Source organism: Malaclemys terrapin, chromosome 8 (genome assembly GCF_027887155.1).
Source record: "Malaclemys terrapin pileata isolate rMalTer1 chromosome 8, rMalTer1.hap1, whole genome shotgun sequence".
Lineage (NCBI taxonomy): Eukaryota > Metazoa > Chordata > Testudines > Emydidae > Malaclemys > Malaclemys terrapin.
In genome coordinates this window covers 78,127,275-78,149,286 of record NC_071512.1, presented here as the reverse complement: position 1 = coordinate 78,149,286, position 22,012 = coordinate 78,127,275, and the positions used below count along the sequence as shown (strand labels likewise).

General features: G+C 41.9%; 1 protein-coding gene across 2 annotated transcripts in view; it reads right to left on the bottom strand.

Moving 5' to 3' along the window:
* The window catches only part of ZNF644 (zinc finger protein 644), an 81,364-nt gene extending 59,988 nt beyond the window's left edge, over positions 1 to 21,376 (bottom strand). The window contains exon 1 of one of the 2 annotated variants that reach the window (XM_054037290.1): positions 21,342 to 21,376. The gene's annotated coding sequence lies outside the window, so the exon portion shown is untranslated. Of the gene's footprint in view, positions 1 to 20,769; positions 21,016 to 21,341 lie in introns of those variants that run through there. The other variant, XM_054037291.1, reaches the window with a different exon arrangement.
* Positions 21,377 to 22,012: the final 636 nt, after the last annotated feature.

Below are 22,012 nucleotides of genomic sequence, written 5' to 3'. Positions count from 1 at the left end.
GTTTTTTAAAAACAAAAGTGCATAAGTCAAGCTTATATATTCAAGCTTAACTTTTCCATTTCCTGACTTGCAGGCTTCACAGTTCAACTTTAAAAATATAAACTACCCCCACCAGAAAAGGGAAAATGCATTTTACTTATAATTGTCTGAGATCTTAAAACAGTTATTTCTTCATCAGGAACAATACTTTCACCAGGTGCTTACCCTATACATTTCAATCCATTCTGTCCCAACTATGCAATAAGATACAGTCAGGTATCATCTTTCATGTTTCAGTTGCAGGATCTGGCTAAAAAAAAAATCCACTAGACATTTTTAGATTATTTTAATATCAACAATGAAGGCTGTGTTAGACTAAAACCCACTGAAGGCTCATTCTTTGAAAAGTGGGATTATATTCTAGGTACCAAATACATTCTGGAAGGATACTGAATTTTTTTCAATATTACTGAAGAGAAAAGACTTTTCTTTTGGGATGTTGTTTTCATCTGTCATTTTACAATGTGGAACTAGAAATAAATGCTTTTCTACAAAGAATGAATGATTGATTTACTAAAATTATATTTAGAACAAATATTATTAAAAGATTCTAAGAATTCAAACTCTGAAAGAGCAATCCACTTACAGAAATGTGATTATAAAATAAAATTCTACTGACAAAAAAATCAAAGTTTATAAATAACTATATGGGAACATACATTCCCATTAAGCATCTCTTTTCCTGAAAGGCAGGCCTTACAAAACATTTGAAATTATATATGAAAACAGTACATTAGGAGTCAAGCCATGTTGTTGCTGTAGCAGCAATGATTTCTAGTGGCCATTTTCTTTTCAGTTCTAATACTGTGCCAATTCCAACACTTCTTGCTGCAATCTCTGTTTAAACCCAAAGGTGGCAATTGCTTTAATACATGGTCTCTCTAGCTACGTATACTCAGATCTCTTCTTCTACATTACCTTCTTAAACCTAATGTACATTCTTAATATTATTTCCTAATCACATATTGCATATCTGTATTTCATATGTAAAAATTATTTGGGTCAATAAAAGTCTAACTTACTACATTTTGTGGACTAATTTGCATCATACCAGTCAAAATTGCAAGAGAATTAGAGCAGTATGATGGTTATCTTAAATCTGTGGCCTACAAAAATAGAGTAAAAAAAAAAAGCCTATTGAAAATGTGAACTAGACAGAGCTGAAATTTCAAGTCAAAGGCATTGCTACACCATAAACAGAATTGAGTACTACTATAATGTAAACTGTATTATCTTTCCACCTATTTAGGTCCTTATATAACTGCACTACTGTTCCCCGAACATCAGAGTACCTGAAAGACAGCAAAGGCAGGGAAAAGAAAGCTACTAAGGATGTTTAATTAAATGTTTATTGCACTTGTTTCTATTAGGAAAGATTTTTAGCCACCAATTTATATATGTGCATCATAGCACCACTATAGTAAGAAGTGATTATTAGATAAAATACATCCACACCAATCCAAAGTACTGCCCATAGAACTGGGCATAGTAGATTGCAAACGACAGAGATTGAAGCTATTGCAGTTTAGTAATCCATTATATATGTACACTACTACAAAGGACACAATAGACAGAGGCTGGAGAAGAAATAGGAAGGCTTAAGTAACCATTCACTTAAGAGAACATAATGGCATCTTCAGCAAGGTAAATGTGTTTTAATTATAAAAATGCATGTAATCTTTGTCTCTCATTTTACCTTTTAAGGAAAATTTGTAAATAAGGGGCAGGAAATTAAAAACTGCAACTACAGCCATGTCTATACATGTACACACTGCAGCGGTACAGCTGTACCAGTACAACTGTGCCACTGCAGCATATCTGGTGAAGACGCTCTATGTTGACAGGAGAGAGCTCTCCCATCGGCATAAAAAAACCCATCTCCGCTAGCAGTATAAGCTGTCAATGGGAGAAGCTCACATAAGCGCTTATACTGATGTAATGTATGTCGTCGCTCATGGATGTGGAATATTCACACCCCTGACAACATTAAGTTTTGCCAACATAGGCTGTAGTGTAGACATAGCCTAAGACTCCATATCTAACTCATGCAGACTTGACTTCTCAATATGGTGATTTAGAAAGACGAAGTCTATTGTCAGTTTCTCACCATCTTGTCTTTTAAGGATTTTTAAAGTGTATTAGCTGTGCATGTGAAAATGTTGGTTTAAAAATTAATTTATTTTAAAATTCTACAAATTTTACAAATTGAATAGAAAAATGTGTCCTAACAAATTTAAATACAAGAAAGATTACTCTAATTCACACCTTCAGTCAATTTAGATTAACTTTCCTGAGTGTCCCCCTCTAGACAAGACTTCAATTTTCACTCATTTCCTTTACAGAAATTACTCCTGCAAAAACCAGTACAAATTTAGTTTTACTACATCTACAAAGTAGTTACAAAGCTTGTTACTGTAAATAATGTTCTAGAATTCCAAAAGATAATGCGTAATTTCAAGAATCAACTATTAGATAATTCTTGACTGAGAAAAGTATATTATTACAACTGTTTTGTCCAAATATAGAGAGCAAAGATCTCTAGGATTCAATCACTGTCTATCAACAGTTTTAAAGATAGCCTGCAAAAAGAATTTTTTTTAATTGGACTTGTATAAATTCTGCTTCTTTATAAATTATATCTAGTCTTCCCTAGTTTTACATGAGGAGATGGTCAGAATATGTTGAGAGTTCTATCATCTTAACTGAAAGGGTGCAAGTGTTAAATGTTTAAACAGACATCTTTTATCCAAAAGGTTAGTCACTGAGGTGAAACAGGTGTTGAGTTATTAAACAAGTCAAAATCCCTTCCTCTCCTCTCAGCTGCTCAACTTTCACCACTGTTTCTTGAAATATTATTTCACAAGTCCCCCAGGTGTGTCAGTTTCTAAACCTGAGGTTAATATTGAATAAAAATACATTCATGACTTCTTTATATATCACAAAGTTGTAAAAAAGGTACGAGCCCATTTCTTCCCCTTTTGCAGGTCACTTTTGAAATAAAGATGTTAGTTCCCAGCAAAGGTTTAAAAAAAAAAAAAAAAAAAGTTGCAGAACACTAAATCAAAAGGATCAGCTTCACTGTTATAGCTTATTTCCATATGGGAAAGGGAATAAGTTATCCCAATATAAGGCATCTTTGTATCAGTATAACTGCATCCACACTCGGGGTTGTTACTGGTATAAAATTAAACCCTAACCAAAATAATTATACTTGTACAAAATCTGCACATAAACTAGTACAATAGCATCTGAACAAGATTTGTACTAGTTTAACTACTGTATATTGGTTTAAAAAACAATTTTTGTTAAACCAGTGCAACTTTCCCATGTAAACAAGAACTACATGATTATATTGTCTCAAAGTCTAAAAAGAAATGTCAAATAAAGACAAGAACTCAGATTCAAGCTTCTGATCTAGTCATTAACAAGGAATAACAAACAGGATGAAGTATTATAGAATTTAGACATGCAAGAGACCATAGAGTCACAGAGAAGTGATGGTCATAAAATCCTGGATCCTTTTGTTCTCCATTAACTTGCATCAAGATAAACTAAAGATATATTTAAAACTTTCCGACTACTACTTTTCTATATAAGTCATTGCTGTACTCACTATGTGGGATTGTAAATAGATTATCCATGAGACAACTGTTCTATTAAAATGTGGACCTTCTGTAAACATTTGGGAACCCTTACACTGCACAACTTGTAAAGCAGCAAGGGCCACATTACTCCAAAGAAAACAGCTGAGGGCTGAAACCCCCCCGAGCGTCGCCAACGCCCCCCCCAGCACCACCCAGCCCCCCCGAAACACAACACACACACCCCAGTGCCACCCGCCCCATGGAAACAACCCCCCAGCGCCGCTGAAACACATCCCCCCCACAGCGCGCCACGTGCCCCACGGAAACAAACCCTCCTTCCTCAGCGCCGCCCCACTGAAACAGCAGTATTGAACCTCGGTAATATGTTAAAGCAGGCCCCTAAGGTAGTATAATTAAGGTAAAAGAAAAATGTCTTTTTGCTAGAAGTAGAATAAGATCTTCCCCCCACTTTGTAATCAATTGCCCTGTGAATGAATGAGGTGTGAATGAGGAAGGCAGGCACCTCCAGACAGCTGCAACCCTTGGAGAGGACAGGGCCGGCTCTAGGATTTTTGCCGCCCCAAGCAAAAAATTTTTTGGCCGCCTCCCCTTTCTTTTTCATGCCCTTCTGCCCCCGGCCCCACCCCAACTCCACCCCTTCCCCAAATACCCAGCACCACCTCCTACCCCGGCATGCCGCATTTCTCCCCCCCCCCATTGCTTCCTGCGAGTCCCCTGTGACCTCCCACCCTAGATCACCTCCGCTCTGCCTGCTCCCCTGGGTGTGCCGCCGCTCTGCTTCTCCCCCCTCCCTCTCAGGCGAGGGAGGAGGGAGAAGCAGAGCAGCAGCGTGTTGAGGGGAGCAGGCAGAGCAGAGGTGAGCTAGGGTGGGGTGGGGCGCAGGAAGTAATGGGGGGGGGGTAGAGGAACCACTCTCCGCTCCAGCTCACCTCCGCTCCACCACCACCGCCTCCCCTGAGCGCCCACCACTCAGCTTCTCCACCCTCCCAGCCTTGCTGCACGAAATAGCGGTTTCACACGTGGCAAGCCTGGGAGGGAGGGGGGAGAAGCGAAGCGGCAGCAGCACGCTCAGGGGAGCAGGCGGAGGCAGAGCAGAGGCGAGCTGGGGCAGCGAGGGCACTTTTTCCCCATGCAACGGAGTCGGCACCTATGATGGCCGGCGCCAGAATGCCGCCCCTAGAAATGTGCCGCCCCAAGCACCTGCTTGTTTTGCTGGTGCCGGCCCTGGGAGAGGGGATGGGAGCCAGACCAGATCAGTAGAACAGGTCAGCCACCGACTCACCCCTCGCCTCCTCAGCTCCCCTCACCCGGCTCGCCTACTCACCCCCCGCCACAGCCTGCTCTCTTGCCTCCTCGGCGCCCCACCCCTCCAACTCGCAGGTTCACCTGCCCCCCTGCCACTGCCTGCCTACTCGCCTCCTCAGCCCTCCACCCACCCAGCTCGCCTACTCATTCCCCGCCACTGCCCGCCCGCTCGCCTACTCAGCCCCCCTCCCTAACCTGCCGCTTGCCTACTCACCCCCCCCCCCCCCCGCGGGCCGCACAATGAGCCCATCTGCTCAACCCCCGTGGGCCGCACAGTGAGCCCACGTGGGCCACATGCGGCCCCCGGGCCGCATGTTGTGCAGGCCTGCACTAGATCATTTTGTCCATCTCCTTGTAAATACAGGATTGTGTTATTGTGCAGGCCTGCACTAGATCATTTTGTCCATCTCCTTTGAAATACAGGATTGTGTTATATAATACATTTTCTAGTGTTTTGTCCAAAATAGTTTTAGAAGTGCTGAAGAAAGGAAGCTTCTAACACTTCCTTTGGAAATTTATTCAATTGCCTATACATTTCACCATCAGGTAGATTTTCTCATTTTCTTAATTTCCTCCTAATTCATAGTTATATTGCACACAATTACATAATAGTGAAAGGTTTCAGAGTAGCAGCCGTGTTAGTCTGTATCCGCAAAAAGAACAGGAGTACTTGTGGCACCTTAGAGACTAACAAATTTATTAGAGCATAAGCTTTCGTGGACTACAGCCCACTTCTTCGGATGCATCCGAAGAAGTGGGCTGTAGTCCACGAAAGCATCCGAAGAAGGGGGCTGTAGTCCACGAAAGCTTATGCTCTAATAAATTTGTTAGTCTCTAAGGTGCCACAAGTACTCCTGTTCTTTTTGCGGATACAGATTAACACGGCTGCTACTCTGAAACCTGTCATTATGCAAGGCACTGCATTTAGCCGTATGGAGTGGAAATCCATCAACTTCATGAAAAAACTCGCACAGATACAGATAGACATCTTCCTTTCCAAATGCAAGCAGATAATAGTGAAAGTTTCTCACTCCTGCAGTGAGCTTCACAGAGGCAGATCCCTCTGCCCAGACAGAGTCTCTTTGACTTCAGTGGTGCTCCCCATAGGGCAGAGGTCTTTCTGGGGAGAGTTCATTGGAAGATCGCAGCCTAAATAATTCTCCTCCCTCTTTAGTGTTTACACCTTTCAAGTATTTGTAGGCACTGTACCCGTCACATCCCCTTTCGCTAAGTCATCACTTAAACAAGCAATACATATTTAGCTCTTTTAATTTTTATTCAAATTAATCCCGCCAGTCACATGATAATAGATGAACAACAAATTAACTCTCTCAACCTTGCCAATATTATGTTTAGTTCTGGATGTCAAATTAACATAATATTCCAGGTATGATTGTGCGAGTTTCACAGAGTAACTTACCTCTCTGCTCCATGATTCCCTTTCATATGCAGCTAAAAATTGCACTGGCTTTTTCTTTGCTGCCAGCTCATGCTGTCCAACTTGCTTTCCATTACCATAGGTCTCTTTCAGAATTTCTGCTTCCCAGGTTTCTCCCCACTATCAAGTATTGGTTTCTGATAATTTTTCCTTCCCCGTGTATATAGCTTGCATTTTTTCCAAGTTACAGATATTTATATATTAGCTAGGTTTTGGTGAGGAAATTGATATCCCTCTTCCAATTTATACATGATAATATCCCATGATGTGAAATTTACACAGGATGTTTCAAAGAAAAACATCATTGAGATAGGATAGACAAGAGACAAACTTCCACATATTTCTGGCTAAGGTATATTACCAGAAGGCAATGGGGGGGGGGGGGGGGAGAGAAGAGTAAGTGGATAAGCAAAGAGAAACTTGTCACCTATTGGATTAAGGGAGATAGCAACACACACCAAAAGAACTCTGCTAGAAGAATGTTTCAAATTTGCTTTAGCTAAGATTGACAAAAATCCAGAACAGATGGGGAAAATCATACATTTTGCACTTTATTTTAGCTGTTCCCAGAATAAACCAATTAACTTCAGAATACAGACCCCAATGCCAGGTTTTTAACTGGAGGGAAAGTGATTCCAGATGAAGAATTATTTAGGTAGAAAATATTCCACTGTCTGGTGGAGAGTACCTTGGCCTACCAGTATATAGCTTATGTAACCTGTGCCAAATGGCCCAGAACCAAGAATCCTCTTGAAACAAACCAAAATGAGCACTCAGATTAAGAGAATGGGCAACACTCACTTTGTCAGTGAGGCTTTTGACCACTGAGGTTTAAAAATTGACTAAAAAAGCCCTAAGTTTGACTGTTAGTTTGTTAGTGGTATAGCACTACAAGTTAGGATTTTCAAGGATAAACATAACACTCCATATTAGTTTCTGGGTAGGGCCCAGAAGTATCATACAGAATGCTCAGAGAATGCTTCAGCAAATTAATTCTTCCTATTTAAACACTTCAGGGATGTAAAGACTCCAAAAAAAAATTCTAAGAGTATCTGGAATGTATCTTAAAGCGGGTTACTTTGTCAATCTGAAACCAGAAACAGGTCTGAATACTTTTACATTTCCCATTTATTTAACTTCAAACCTTCTGCAGAGCCAATGAGATCCTGCAGTTGCTATCTATAAGTTTGGTGAAGGAAGAATACAGAAAAGCTTAAGGAATGTTTAGAGACTTGATAAGTCTAGCTTCTTCACTAAATTCATAAAACCAACTGAAACCAAATCTCCTTGAATAAGTCAAAAAAGTGACATTGGGAGGACAGGCCAGCTTCTTTCAATCTTTTTCTGATTTAGATTATTATAAACAAAGGTACAGCCAGGGAATTAGTATGCCACCTGAAAATTTCTTGAAGATTGACAATATTTAGAAAAGAAGCCGACATCAAAGTGTCTTTTTCAACTCTATTAGTTAGTACTGCTCCCAGGTGTGCATCTTTAAGTTTACCACCAGGCTTTGTATCTGTGTCAGAGGATAAAGGACAAGACTCTAGAGAGAAAAAGAAGAGAGGTAAGTATCTTTGTATTAGTAGTGCTGTCCCCAGATGACATTCAAGTGAAGCTAAATTTGAGCAAAGAATGTCACTGACAAATGCTTGTGCTTCAGAGCACCACTTTGAATTCTCAATACCCTCCCAATTAAACTGTTCCTTAACATCAAGCATTTTTCTTCAGTAGATTCCTTGGATGACACAATCTACTTTAAGACTAAGAATTAAGGCTAATGAAGCTGCATGAATTGAAAGACACGAAGATATGAGCATATGTTGTTTCAGTTTAATTTGCTGGTTCCTTGAATTTGTTGTAAGAAGAAACTCTGAAAATCTGACCTGGAACAATACTAAAAAACAAATAGGAAGAAGGAAAGACCTGCAACATAAACAAAAGTTTGCTCAAATTTTCAAACACAGTCTGGTCTGCGGCAACAAGGAAATTTTTTTGAAACAGCTCCTCTCAAAGCTATTTTTCCCCCTCCTAGATTAGCCTACAACCTCGTTCCATCACCGTCATTTTGAAAAAGCTCAACTTGAGGTGCCCACAACACTGACAGACTACTTTTAAAATTCTTCCAGGTCTATCTGCACTGGGTAAAACCAAGTTAATGTACAACGTATAAATAATGTTCCACTAGGTCAACTTTCCAACAGTTTGGCCATCCAACGTTAAAAAACATCTTAGAGCCCAGAACTATTTTTAAAACAAGGTTTTAACAGCTGAACTTACCAACTAAACCACATCAAAACCAATTTATCTGAAACAGTGTTTAAACAGTTTATCAATTCTTCAGTTGAGCTATACAGTGTCTTAATACTTCCTCACACATCAATCCTTCTAATCTCTTGGTCAACTTTGTTGCACTTGTCCAAATTCTCTCTAGTTTCTTTCTACTATGAAAGAAATGAACACATTAGACTATACCTAGAATAATCATTTCAGTTTTTATGGAGATATACCTATCTCATAGAACTGGAAGGGACCCCAAAAGGTCATCGAGTCCAGCCCCCGGCCTTCACTAGGCAGGACCAAGTACTGATTTTTGCCCCAGATCCCTAAGTGGCCCCCTCAAGGATTGAACTCACAACCCTGGGTTTAGCAGGCCAATGCTCAAACTGCTGAGCTATCCCTCCCTATATTCAAGAGTTAAGACAAATTAACTAACAATGTGAAGTTAATACGCATAAATTAAAGCATATTAGTTCACTGTGGCTTAATCTCAAGGAAGATTCATTGGTAACTTCCAATGCTACTTCCCCCAGGACCCGCAAACATTTAAAACCTCCTGATTCTAGGGCAGAGCTAAGGCAGCACACACGTGGAATCAGCCTTCTCAATCTCCCCAACATCAGTTAGATCTAAAAAGAATCAACACTATGCAGCCACTTTCCTTCTTGGAGGATCAGGTTGAGATAATAACCTCTTTTGACTTGTAGGTTATTAGTCCATTAGGGGCCAATTAAATTTGATCACTGCCAACAAAGAAAGCACGCTGCAGGGCCCCACGCTGCAGGGCCCCTCCTGACTGCAGAGGGCTGAATAAGGTTCCCTCCAGGCCCATTACTCAAGCTCCAGAGACTGACCATGCAGGATTTGGACTGCAAACCTCTTCTTGATACTATACCCAGATGACAGATCTAACAAAAATAAATAAACCAAAGATTTGGGCTTTAAGCAGAAATCACTAGGTGAAATTTGGTAACCTATGTTATACAGGAAGCCAGATTATATGATTGTAATGGTCCCTTCTGGCCTTAAAATCTATGAATGTACTGAAGTACCTGTATGGTATTTTTGTAAATATTGTGACACTTTAATTCTACTAGAGCTCAGATGGTGTCTTCCAAGTTCTGTTTCCATTACTGATTCTGTTCCTCGTGCAGATCTGGGCGTGCATGTTGATGCACATTGCTACGGGTGCAATGGTGGAAAGTAGTGATAACCTTCCATACAACTATAGCTGAGTGGCTGTGCTAAGAAAGGCAAATTTTTATTTTATAGCTGAACACTATTTCTTTCACTGCATTTTCTTCCTAGGATTCACATGTTGGCACTTGTCCAGGATATAGTCCAGAAGGAATGGTTCTCTCTAGCCCAGCAAGTTTCTCCAAGTTGCCTGTGCCATCTCTGTAGCAGTGGAACCCACAGCGAATTTACCAATCGAAGGAAAACCAACAGGTAAATATTACCTCCTAGAAAGTTTAAATGTAAGGCCCTTATGTAGGGGGGTGGCTAACTTCACTTAGGTTGGTTGACATCCAAATTACAATAAATATTACTTCTTTTCTCCTGCTGGGATCTGGCTCATAGGAACTACTGCTAAGGCAGTTCCCTGAGAAATCTGCCAATCCTACCCCCCAGTATTTACACTGCTTTAGTGTCCAATACATCCTAGGCTTTGTACAGACATATAGGAAGACAATCCTGTCCCAAAGCATTTACAATCTAACAAATTTAAAAAAAAAAAAAAAAAAAAGACAGACAGACAAAAGTTGTCAAAAGGATACTACACAGTCAAAACTGTCAGAATGCTGATTGGCACGGTCTTATTTGATTATATACAGAAAAACATGGAACTATCACCAACTGTCTTGCTACTTTGACACTGTTAGTTCTTATGTTTAATTTTTAAATATACAAAATATCCCCAACTGCTGTTATATCTATTTGTATGGAATATGGTCTAGATGAAGCTCTGTAAAGCGGGTGCATAACTCGCTGAAAGATTGTATTGAGTAGTTTTCACTGTCAAACTGGGAGGGTATATCAAGTGGGGTTTCTTAAGGGTTCTTCTGTCTTAGATCTGGTACCAATTCAATATTTTCATTAATGACGTGGATGATGGAATGGAGAGTATGATTATAAAATTTTCAGATGACACTTAGCTGGAAGGGGTTGCAAGCACTCTGGAAGATGGGATTAGAATTTAGAATCTTGATAAATTGGAGAATTGTTCTGAAATTATAGTAACAGAGGGGTAGCCGTGTTAGCTCTGAAATTATAGTAATAAAGACAAGTGAAAAGTATTGCACTTACAAAGGAAAATTCCAATGCACAAATATAAAATGTTAAGTAAACTGGCTGGGAAGCAGTACTGCAGAAAAGGATCCAGGTTATAGTGGATCACAAGTTGAATGACTCAACACTGAGATGCTGTGACAAAAAAGGCAAATTTATTCTGGAATGTATTAACAGGAATGCCAGATGTAAGACATGGGAAATAATTGTTCTGCTCTGGTCAGCGCTGGTGATGCCTCAGCTGCAGTACTGTGTCTTATTTTTGGGCACCACACTTTAGGAAGGATGTGAACAACTTGGAGAGTCCAGAGGAGAGCAACAAAACTGGTAAGAGGTTTAGAAAAAATGACTATGAAGAAACGTTGAAAGACTGGGCATTTTTAGAGAACACTCAAGAAGGAACATAACAGTCTTTCAAATACATAAACAGTTATTATAAAGAGGACAGTGATCAACTCTTCTCTAGGTCCACCAAGGTTAGGACAAGAAGTAATTGGCTTAGTTTGCAGCAAGAAGATTCAGATTAGATATCAACAAGTTTTTCCTAACTATAAGAATAGTTAAGAACTACAAGAAGTTATCTAGGGAGGTTGTGGAATCCCTGTCATTTGAGGTTTCTAAGAACAGGTTAGATGAACACCTTTCAGGGATGGTCTAAGTATACTTAATTCTGCCTCAGTGTAGGGGAGTGGTCTAGAGATGACCTCATCGGGTTCCTTCAGGCCCTATATTCCTATGATTCTCCATCTTCAACCCATCCATTCTTTATAACTAACCTGGGTAATTCACCAATGCCTTCTTTCTTTTTTCTGCTTCAGGAAAGTTGTCACAGTACAATATCAATCTCTTGCCGACTGCTCTTTATAAAAATGCAGTCTATCTGGTTATTTGTTTTTCATTTCACAGAAGACAGGACAAAGTTTTCAAAACAAGTTTAGAATTTGTCAGCTTCAGTGCAATGTTCTTATAAAGTGTACTAAATCTGTCCTATTGGGTTCCTCAATTTTTCAAAGCTCTAACCAAGTACAGCAAAGATCAACTTAGTGCCTTGATTGAGGCCAACCTAATTAAACAAGAGTAAGGGAACCAGGAGTTGCTAAATGCAGGAGGACAAAGTACACACACAAATGTGGGATAGAACTGAGAAGAAATAAACTGCAATAACCATTGCTGCCATACACAGATTCAGTGCACCAGGGTGCAGTGCATAAGCACAGAGGGGGACATGATCCCTCCCCCCCGTTTCTTTTTTTTTTGCTTTTGCACTCAGACCAGTACTGGCAATGTTTATACAATACTAGAAGCATTTTTGTGTGAGGACACAAACCTGGTCTACATTAGGAAAATTTTCTAAAAATTTCCCACTATGCCCAGAACTGGTCTTAGTAACATTAGGACAAAGTTTCATTGATATGGCGGTATAAAGAGGTCCAGCCGTAGGAACCGTGTCTATACAAGGGTTCCACTCATGCCAGTGGTAACATTGGACATACAATTTTTGGTAAAATTCCCCTAAAAGTATACAAAGCATAAAAACAGTGAATTCTAACAAGTGAGGCACTGTCCTGAAAAGTTTGAATAAGGTTAACTACATGCAACTGGTAAGTAGAAAGCTTTTGCTAGTGAACATGAGTCAAGCCATCTCTCTTGCAGCTTTAAGATTTCACTTTAAGAAGTTTCTAACCCTTAAGGTTTGCAAAGAAACTTTCAAATATGAAATGAATGTTCACCAATTCATTTTTGAGTCTGCACAGAACTCCAAATCTGCTGTCCATTGCCACAAAGTACAATTAACAAGACTGGTCAGTGACCATTTCCTTCCAACAGCTACAGCAGACAGAACTTAAAATTTAACAGACACCCTCTATTCAGAAGCGAACACAAAAGATGGAGCCCCAAAGAGGGTCAGCCCAGCCTTCATGCTACCTCAAGTTGTTGGGTAGGAACGCAGTGTGCTTTGGACAGCTCCTAGATAAAAATCTCAGCATCCTCCTTTCCCAGGAGCTGGACAACAAAAAGTAGCTAAACTTTTCACCAGACAACATAAGGATCATCTTTTCAGTTTACCACAAAATTAATCATTTTAATGTTATACAGTTTGGCTTTGTTAAGGAATACCTAATTTTTCTTCCATTTTTAACATATAGAAGTTTAATAATCCACATGTACAGGACATTACTTAAGAAACACCAACACATCCAATGAAAGCTACAGAATTTACACCTCGTTTTGCCCTGTGTTCAGTGAGCCATAGGTCTGTAAAGTGAGGTATTACCATGTAGACTTGCCAATTACTGATCCACAAAATGAGTGCCCCTACAGAAAAACTGGGATAATCCTGTCTTCTGTCATCAATGACTGTAAAACAGCTGAAGAGCAGCAATTCTAACTCCTCCTCCCACAAGGCTTTCTGATTAATATCTTATTTGTTTGATTTCTTTTGCATTTGGAAGTCCCATAACATTATCCAATCGTGGCTTCATATAAATGAACTAAATAGTGGTAACTGAAATTATTTATAAAAATAACAGTACTTGTGGCACCTTAGAGACTAACAAATTTATTTGAGCATAACCTTTTGTGGGCTACAGCCCACTTCATCAGATGCATGTAGTGGAAAATGCAGTAGGAAGATATATTTATACACAGAGAACATGAAACAATGGGTGTTACCATACACACTATAAGGAGAGTGATCAGTTAAGGTGAGCTTTTATCAGCAGGAGAGGAAAAAGAACTGTTTGTAGTGGTAATGAAAATGGCCCATTTCCAGCAACTGACAAGGAGATATGAGGAACTGTAGGGGGGGTGGGGGAATAAACATGGGGAAATAGTTTTACTTTGTGTAATGGCCCATTCACCTACTACAGGACAGGCCCAACAAAGAAAACAACAGAACGCCATTAGCCATCACCTTCAGCCCCCAACTAAAACCTCTCCAGCGCATCATCAAGGATCTACAACCTATCTGAAGGATGATCCATCACTTTCACAGATCTTGGGAGACAGACCAGTCCTTGCTTACAGACAGCCCCCCCAAACCTGAAGCAAATACTCACCAGCAACCACACACCACACAACAAAAACACTAACCCAGGAACCTATCCTTGCAACAAAGCCCATTGCCAACTCTGTCCACATATCTATTCAGGGGATACAATCATAGGACCTAATCACATCAGCCACACTATCAGAGGCTCATTCACCTGCACATCTACCAATGTGATATATGCCATCATGTGCCAGCAATGCCCCTCTGCCATGTACATTGGCCAAATCGGACAGTTTCTACGTAAAAGAATAAATGGAGGACACAAATCAGACATCAAGAATTATAACATTCAAAAACCAGTTGGAGAACACTTCAATCTCCCTGGCCACTCGATTACAGATCTAAAAGTGGCAATATTACAACAAAAAAACTTCAAAAACAGACTAACGAGAGACTGCTGAATTGGAATTAATTGGCAAATTGGACACCATTAAATTAGGCTTGAATAAAGACTGGGAGTGTATGGGCCATTACACAAAGTAAAACTATTTCCCCATGTTTATTTCCCCCCCCCTACAGTTCTTCATATCTCCTTGTCAATTGCTGGAAATGGGTCATTTTCATTACCACTACAAACAGTTCTTTTTCTCTCCTGCTGATAAAAGCTCACCTTAACTGATCACTCTCCTTATAGTGTGTATGGTAACACCCATTGTTTCATGTTCTCTGTGTATATATATATCTTCCTACTGCATTTTCCACTACATGCATCCGATGAAGTGGGCTGTAGCCCACGAAAGCTTATGCTCAAATAAATTTGTTAGTCTCTAAGGTGCCAAAAGTACTGCTGTTATTTTTGCAGATATAGACTAACACGGCTGCTACTCTGAAACCTGTCATTATAAAAATAAGTGTCCCTCAAAATAATTTGACAATATATATTTGTTTATAAAGTCAATTTGCATCATTTTACTTCCCTTATTAAAACTGAGTAAGGGAAATTGCAAATTTGAACGGCAAGACTACATTTAAAGAATTGCAATTCCATTTTTAAAAAATTTAAACATTTACGTCATAGACATGTCACTAGTTAGTTATTTTAGGCACCCTTGGAAGTAGTCACCCATACACTGACACTATACTAGAAGTTCTAGCAATCATAGAACTGGAAGGGATCTAGTCCAGTCCCCTGCACTCATGGCAGGACTAGGTATTATCTAGGCCACCCCTGACAGGTGTTTGCCTAACCTGCTCTTAAAAATCTCCAATGATGGAGATTCCATAAGCAATTTATTCCAGTGCTTAACCACCCTGACAGTTAGGAAGTTTTTCCTAATGTCCAACCTAAACCTCCCTTGCTGCAATTTAAGCCCATTGCTTCTTGTCCTATCCTCAGAGGTTATGACAAACAATTTTTCTCCCTCCTTCTTGTGACAACATTTTATATACTTGAAAACTGTTATGTCCCTTCTCAATCTCCTCTTTTCCAGACTAAACAAACCCAATTTTTTTCAATCTTCCTTCATAGATCATGTTTTCTAGACCTTTAATCCTTTTTGTTGCTCTTCTTTGGACTTTCTCCAATTTATCCACATCTTTCCTGAAATGTGGCGCCCAGAACTGGATACAATACTCTAGTTGAGGCCTAATCAGCGCGGAGTAGAGTGGAAGAATTACTTCTTGTGTCCTGCTTATAACACACCTGCTAGTACATCCCAGAATGATGTTCTCTTTTTTTTTTTTTTTTTTTTTTTTTTTTGCAACAGTGTTACACTGTTGACTCATATTTAGCTTGTGATCCACGATGATCCCCAGATCCCATTCCACGGTACTCCTTCCAAGGGAATCATTTCCCATTTTGTATGTGTGCAACTGCTTGTTCCTTCCTAAGTGGAGTACTTTGCATTTGTCCTTATTGAATTTCATCTTATTTACTTCAGACCATTTCTCCAGTTTGTCCAGATCATTTTGAATTATAATCCTATCCTTCAAAGCACTGACAACCCCTCCCAGCTTGGTATCATCTGCAAACTTCTCTATGCCATTATCTAAATCACTGATGAAGATACTGAACAGAACCGGACCCAGATCCCTGCAGGACCCCACTCATTATGCCCTTCCAGCATGACTGTGAACCACTAATAACTACTCTCTGGGAACAGTTTTCCAACCAATCTGAACTTCATACTGATTTAATCCTAATATTAACATTGCCTTGTCCTCCTATGAATTTCAAGAAATGCTGAAAGACTAAACATTGTATCATCATTCATCTGGTCAATTACACATGAGTAACTGCTAAAACTGCTCAAAATCAAAAAGTATAAATAATTCTTAGAATTCTAATTCTAATTATTTACAGATGGAGCTGGTGAATTTAGTCATTTCTACAGTACTAACTCCCATTCCATAAATATTAGCATCATGCTTATGCTAGTTTGAAAGGGAGTTTTAAATATTATCCAGTTCACTAGAAACATTAAATAAACTAGTTAACATTGGGGGTAGATGAAAACAAAAATGCATACTCACTGTTAAGCCAGTTTCTTCCCCCTTGAACCTAAGTAGCAATAATAAACTGTGCTTATTCATCACAATAGCTACTGTATACTGCTAAACAGGCAAAGCGCACACAACTACTCATTTAACTACTACACTTCAAATAATACAAATCAAGGAATCAAAATATAAGTGGATTTCTCTTATTCAAAGACCAACTATTTAAATTTGAGTATTGTCCAATTCTGAGCAAAACACAACTCATACCCAGATCTAGGATGACTGTTACAAACGGAGTAACAAGGAACATTACTCTTTCTAAAGAATACATACTCATGTCAACGATCTGGAAATCTTATATTAAAGTCTATCCAAAGTCACTGATCAGTGCCTTTTCTTGGCAGGCAGCAGGAGCACATTTACCATGAAACAAACCATGCAGTGGCACAGGGCCCCCAGTAATGGGGGGGCCCCCAAAATGCAGGACAAATATCTGACAACCAGCCCGAGTCCCAGGCAGGCTGCCTGCATGCTGTGGCCGGTGGCCCCATGCCACTCCCAGAAGCAGCCGGCTGCTGGCACAACTCTGCGTGCCCTTGCTCGGGAGGAGGGAGGCAGCTCCACGCTGCCCCCTCCCCGGGCAGTGCACGGTGATCCACTGCCCCCTCCCCCCAAGGGGCGTGCAGAGAAGTGCTAGCAGCACGGCTAAGGACAGGCTCTCTGTCCGCTCCGCCTCCCTCCCTCCCTCCACGCCATTTTGCTCCCGGAAGTAGCCGGAATGTCCCTGTGGCCCCGGGGGGGGTGGTGGTGGTGTCTCTCTCCACACACAGCTCCCATTGTCCAGGAACTGTGGCCAACGGGAGCTGTGGGGGTGGCGCCTGTGGGCAGCACCACACAGAGACCCCCTTGCCTCCCCCGCCTAGGAGCTGCTGCCAGAGGGGTGTGTGTGTGCTGGTCACTTTGGGGTCCATGCCACCCTAGGTAAGCGCTGCCCCCCTCCCACACCCTAAACCCCTGCCCCAGCCCTGAGCCTGCACCCAGCACCCAAACTCCCTCCCAGAGCCCACACTCCTTCCCCCTCTTCCCATACCCCAAACCACTGCCCCAGCCCAGAACCCACCCCCAGCACCCAAACTTCCTCCCAGAGCCTGCCCCCTGCATCCCCTCCTGCACCTCAAACCCCACCCCAATCAAGGTACCTCACTTTATTTTAATTTACTTCCCATTACTTATAATATAGGAGGAGGAAGAAAAAAAGAATGAAAAAAAAGGGGGGGGGGACACAAGAATGTTCCTTTTCTTGGCTGGGTCCCAAGGGGGAGCTCCCGAAAATGAAGCTGTGCATAGGGCCCCACTAATTTTAAATTTCAGAGTAGCAGCCATGTTAGTCTGTATCCGCAAAAAGAACAGGAGTACTTGTGGCACCTTAGAGACTAACAAATTTATTAGAGCATAAGCTTTCGTGGACTACAGCCCACTTCTTCGGATGCATCTGAAGAAGTGGGCTGTAGTCCATGAAAACTAATTTTAAGTCCGCTACTGGCAGGCAGCTGTCATCTCAGAACCTAACTGAATCCTGCACCGAAAGTATTGCTGTATCTATGGTCTAATTCATGGAATTTTAAAGAAGTGAAGGAAACTATACTTAATATGGCAGTGCACAGCAAAGACAGGATGCATATTTCTATGGCCTCTGAATAATACAAGTGTGAAAGTACTGATGTAAGTAGTACACACACAAATGGAACAGCAAACATTCAGAAGTTTTGAATTTTAAGGGGAACAGCATGTTCGGGCAAAGAAGCGCATGAAAAAGGATGCTTTTTCTCTCTCCGCATCCCACCTTATTTTATTTTTTTTTAAATGGGGAAAAGGCACTCCTCCAAGGATACTTCCCCCCCACAATTTTAAACTCAAACAGCTTTTCAAGTCTATAAGTAAACCTGTCAGTGCTCAAAATTAAAAACCTACAGGTCAGTAACTGTATAATTAATACTGTCCATCACTTAGCATTTTTTCCAAAGTGTGTGTTTTCTAGGGGTGATTTTGAGGAACTTGAAGCAAAAATGCATGTGCATTAGTACGTTCAGTTTATACATACAGCTATACGCACAAATCTTCTTGATGATAAAATGCAGTCATCCCTTAAATTCAAGAAATATCCATAAATAAATTCAGAATGCAGTTATTTCAAAATGGAAAATATTACTACCATTGTTCATTATACTGTTTATTCAACTGCTGACGCTAGCACTCTGACACATGTTCCAGTCAAGTGTTACATTGCTAGAGAAGACATGTAGGATGCTCAAAGTCCTCATCATCTTCTCTTCTGACTACCCAGGTCAGCTAAATGGAAACAGCAGAGACAGATTTCAAGATAACACTGCAAGAAAACATTTCTAACTCAAAAACTTTATAAGTACTTTGTATGGTTTTGTAGCTAGCATCTAGCACTACAGAATCTAAAGATTTATAGATATTGCATATTCTGGAGAAAATTCAGAAAGTAGGAGGGGGAAGGTGTTGCACTGAAATCAGAGGAAAAGCACTGAAACACAGAGTTTTTATATTAAAATGTATGAAAGTCATACAAGGAGTATACAGACACAGTATTCTGGCTTTCCTTTAGTTATTTCCATTACACAAAAAAAAATTTAGTGAGATTAGTGACCAATTTATTTTTGCATCCCTTCTCTCATACATGTTTATTTGAGAAACAGAATGTCACTTTTTGACGCAAGAAACAAACATCCAGTTTTAAAAGCTTTACTGGGATGGCTGTGGAAGTAATACATAAATTAATATTCTGAAGCTGACTGCAAATTCTGGTTATAATTCATGAATATTTCTATACCACATCACTTTGCTATCTTATTGACAGGTTTGCAACAACAGCTCTGATTATAAGTCAGTGTAATAGGATTGTCACACTGCACTGCTCCTCCATGCACTCTGCTTAAACTCTTCTCCAGTAAGGGAATTGCTGCATTCTCTCTGCATCTAAGTGATCCATTAGCAGCTTTTCAAGATTTATTTTCTCTGTCTAATCACTCCACTCCTGCAGTCTTCAAAATCAGCTGCATCATGTAATCCTGGTAGTGAAGAATTTTATGCAGAAGGGTTAAATTAAATTGTGGAAGTCTTGAAGCATCTTACTCATCTTAGTGTAGTAAGATTCTTCTGTTTAAAATTATTTCACATCTTGAACCAAACAAGTAATTTAGAACCTACTTTTAATGGAAAAAATATTATGAAGAATTCCTGATATAAAGCTACATACAGCTATAATCCCATCATGGAGTTTGAGAAACACAACTGTCTATCAGGGATGGTCTAGACAGTATTTGGTCCTGCCATGCGGGCAGGGGACTGGACTCGATGACCTCTCGAGGTCCCTTCCAGTCCTATAATCTATGAACTATTCAAGAGTTGCTCTCGTGGTTTAGGTCCTCATTAAGCTACTCAAGATAAAATGGTTGCCTTGGTTGGGTGCATATGGTTTCTAATATGCTTCTAACTACTAAATTCCATGACACAGCCTTCATAATTAAATTAACTGCTAGAAAATCAGAATATCACTTTTCAATATTGCAAGTGAGATTTTGCTTAAAGTGTTATTTTTGTGCAACGCCAATGGGAACCTATTTGGGCACATTTTTATTAATGGCATGTCTTATCAGCTTACAGCCCACAGAGCCACAATGCATGCCTTTTCAACAGGCCTAAAATACATATAAGGCATTGAAAGAAGGAAAACTTATTTTGGGATTTTGAACAAGTGGCACAATGGCAAAGGGGCTTCAACTTCAAAAAGAATCTGAGCCCACAGATACAATTTTAACACCTGAACTACTAACTTTTTCTTAGCTATTGTAAGTCATCTGCATATTGTGAAGCATGTGCCCAGAAGACAGTGATGATGCCACCATATTCATAGCACAGGCGTCTCAGACTCCACAATAGGCCACAGACTTGCCAGCTTCAGTAACAATGACATACGTTTTGCTGACCTCCCGGCGTCATGCAAACGGGACAAATGTTGGAACAGACTTAGCACCACACCCAGGTGGGGACGCCACATTCTGCCACCGTGTGTGGCAAGCCCCACTACACTGCTGTGCCTAGAGGTGGCACCATAGTTGGCAGAACCCACCACGCTCATTTCCACACCCAGGGACATCGGGCCTGCCAGACATCACCGGGGTGACCCCGGCTGCCCTGCAGCTTCTGCATCCTCCTATCCCAGTCTCCCTCTGGGCGCCCCAGCGGGCAGCAGCACAGCCGGCGGGGGCCCTGGCACCGCTGTATCGGGGCTTTACCTCTCCTCCCCGCGCCCCAGCTTCCTCTCGGCTCTGCCGCCCGGCCGGCAATCCCGCGCCCCTGAGGCGACGCCGGGCTCCCCCAGCTCCTCAGCGCCTGGCAATGGCGGCGGCCCCGCTCCCCCTCCCAGCTCCTCGCTCACTGGCTGTGCTGCTTCATGTGACCGAACAAAACCCTCCTCAGCGCAGCCCTTTGTGTCCGGCCGGGCCAGGGCAGCGGGGAAGCCGCCGCTTGCCCGCGCGGGGCTCCGGGGAAGCCCGCTGAGCCCGGCCGCAGCGCCGCCTCCCCCGCTTCGCCTCCCCTCCCCACCACCTACCCTGCGAGGGCGGCCGGGGCCGAGTCCCTTTGCCGCACCAGCTCGGCGACGGCGGCGGCCATGTTCCCTGATGCGGCAGGATGGAGGGGACGCCCCCGAGCCGCTAGGGCAGCCGGCTCGCCCCCCCTCGGGTGTCCCCCCCCTGCCCGCGACCGCGCGTTCCGCCCTTTTCCCGCGCGCCGCCTCCCGCAGAGAACCACCTTCCCGTCCCCCACTGTCAGCGCCGGAAAAAAAAATCCATAACGGGAAACTCACGGGCTCGCCAGGGTGTGCGTCACACCGCGGTTACGTCCCGCGCTCAGCGTCATGACGTCACCGCGCAACTTCCCCCCACAGCAACACACACTGCTCTCTCCCCTCCTTCGGTGAAAAAACGCGCATGCGTTTAACTTTCCCGCTTCAGCACATCGTAGAGCCCCAGCCTCCCCGAGGCAGCAAGCGAAAGGCGCCCCTGTTTGCGTGAGGTGTCAGTGGAACGCACACACGTGTCCCTACTCGAAGTGGGTGGTTGTGCGCAACATGTGCCTATAGGTGCTGGAACTAGGGGTGCTGCACTCAGGGCCCCTAGGCACTGTACACGCACCTCATAAGAGACAGTCCCTCTTCTATGGGTACCCGCATGGCCCCACAGTATGCCAACATTTTTATGGCTGACTTAGAACAACGCTTCCTCAGCTCTCGTCCCCTAGTGCCCCTCCTCTACTTGAGCTACATTGATGACATCTTCATCATATGGACCCACGGAAAGGAGGCCCTTGAAGAATTCCACCTGGACTTCAACAATTTCCACCCCACCATCAACCTCAGCCTGGACCAGTCCACACAAGAGATCCACTTCCTGGACACTACAGTACAAATAAGTGATGGTCACATAAACACCACCCTATACCGGAAACCTACTGACCGCTATACGTACCTACATGCCT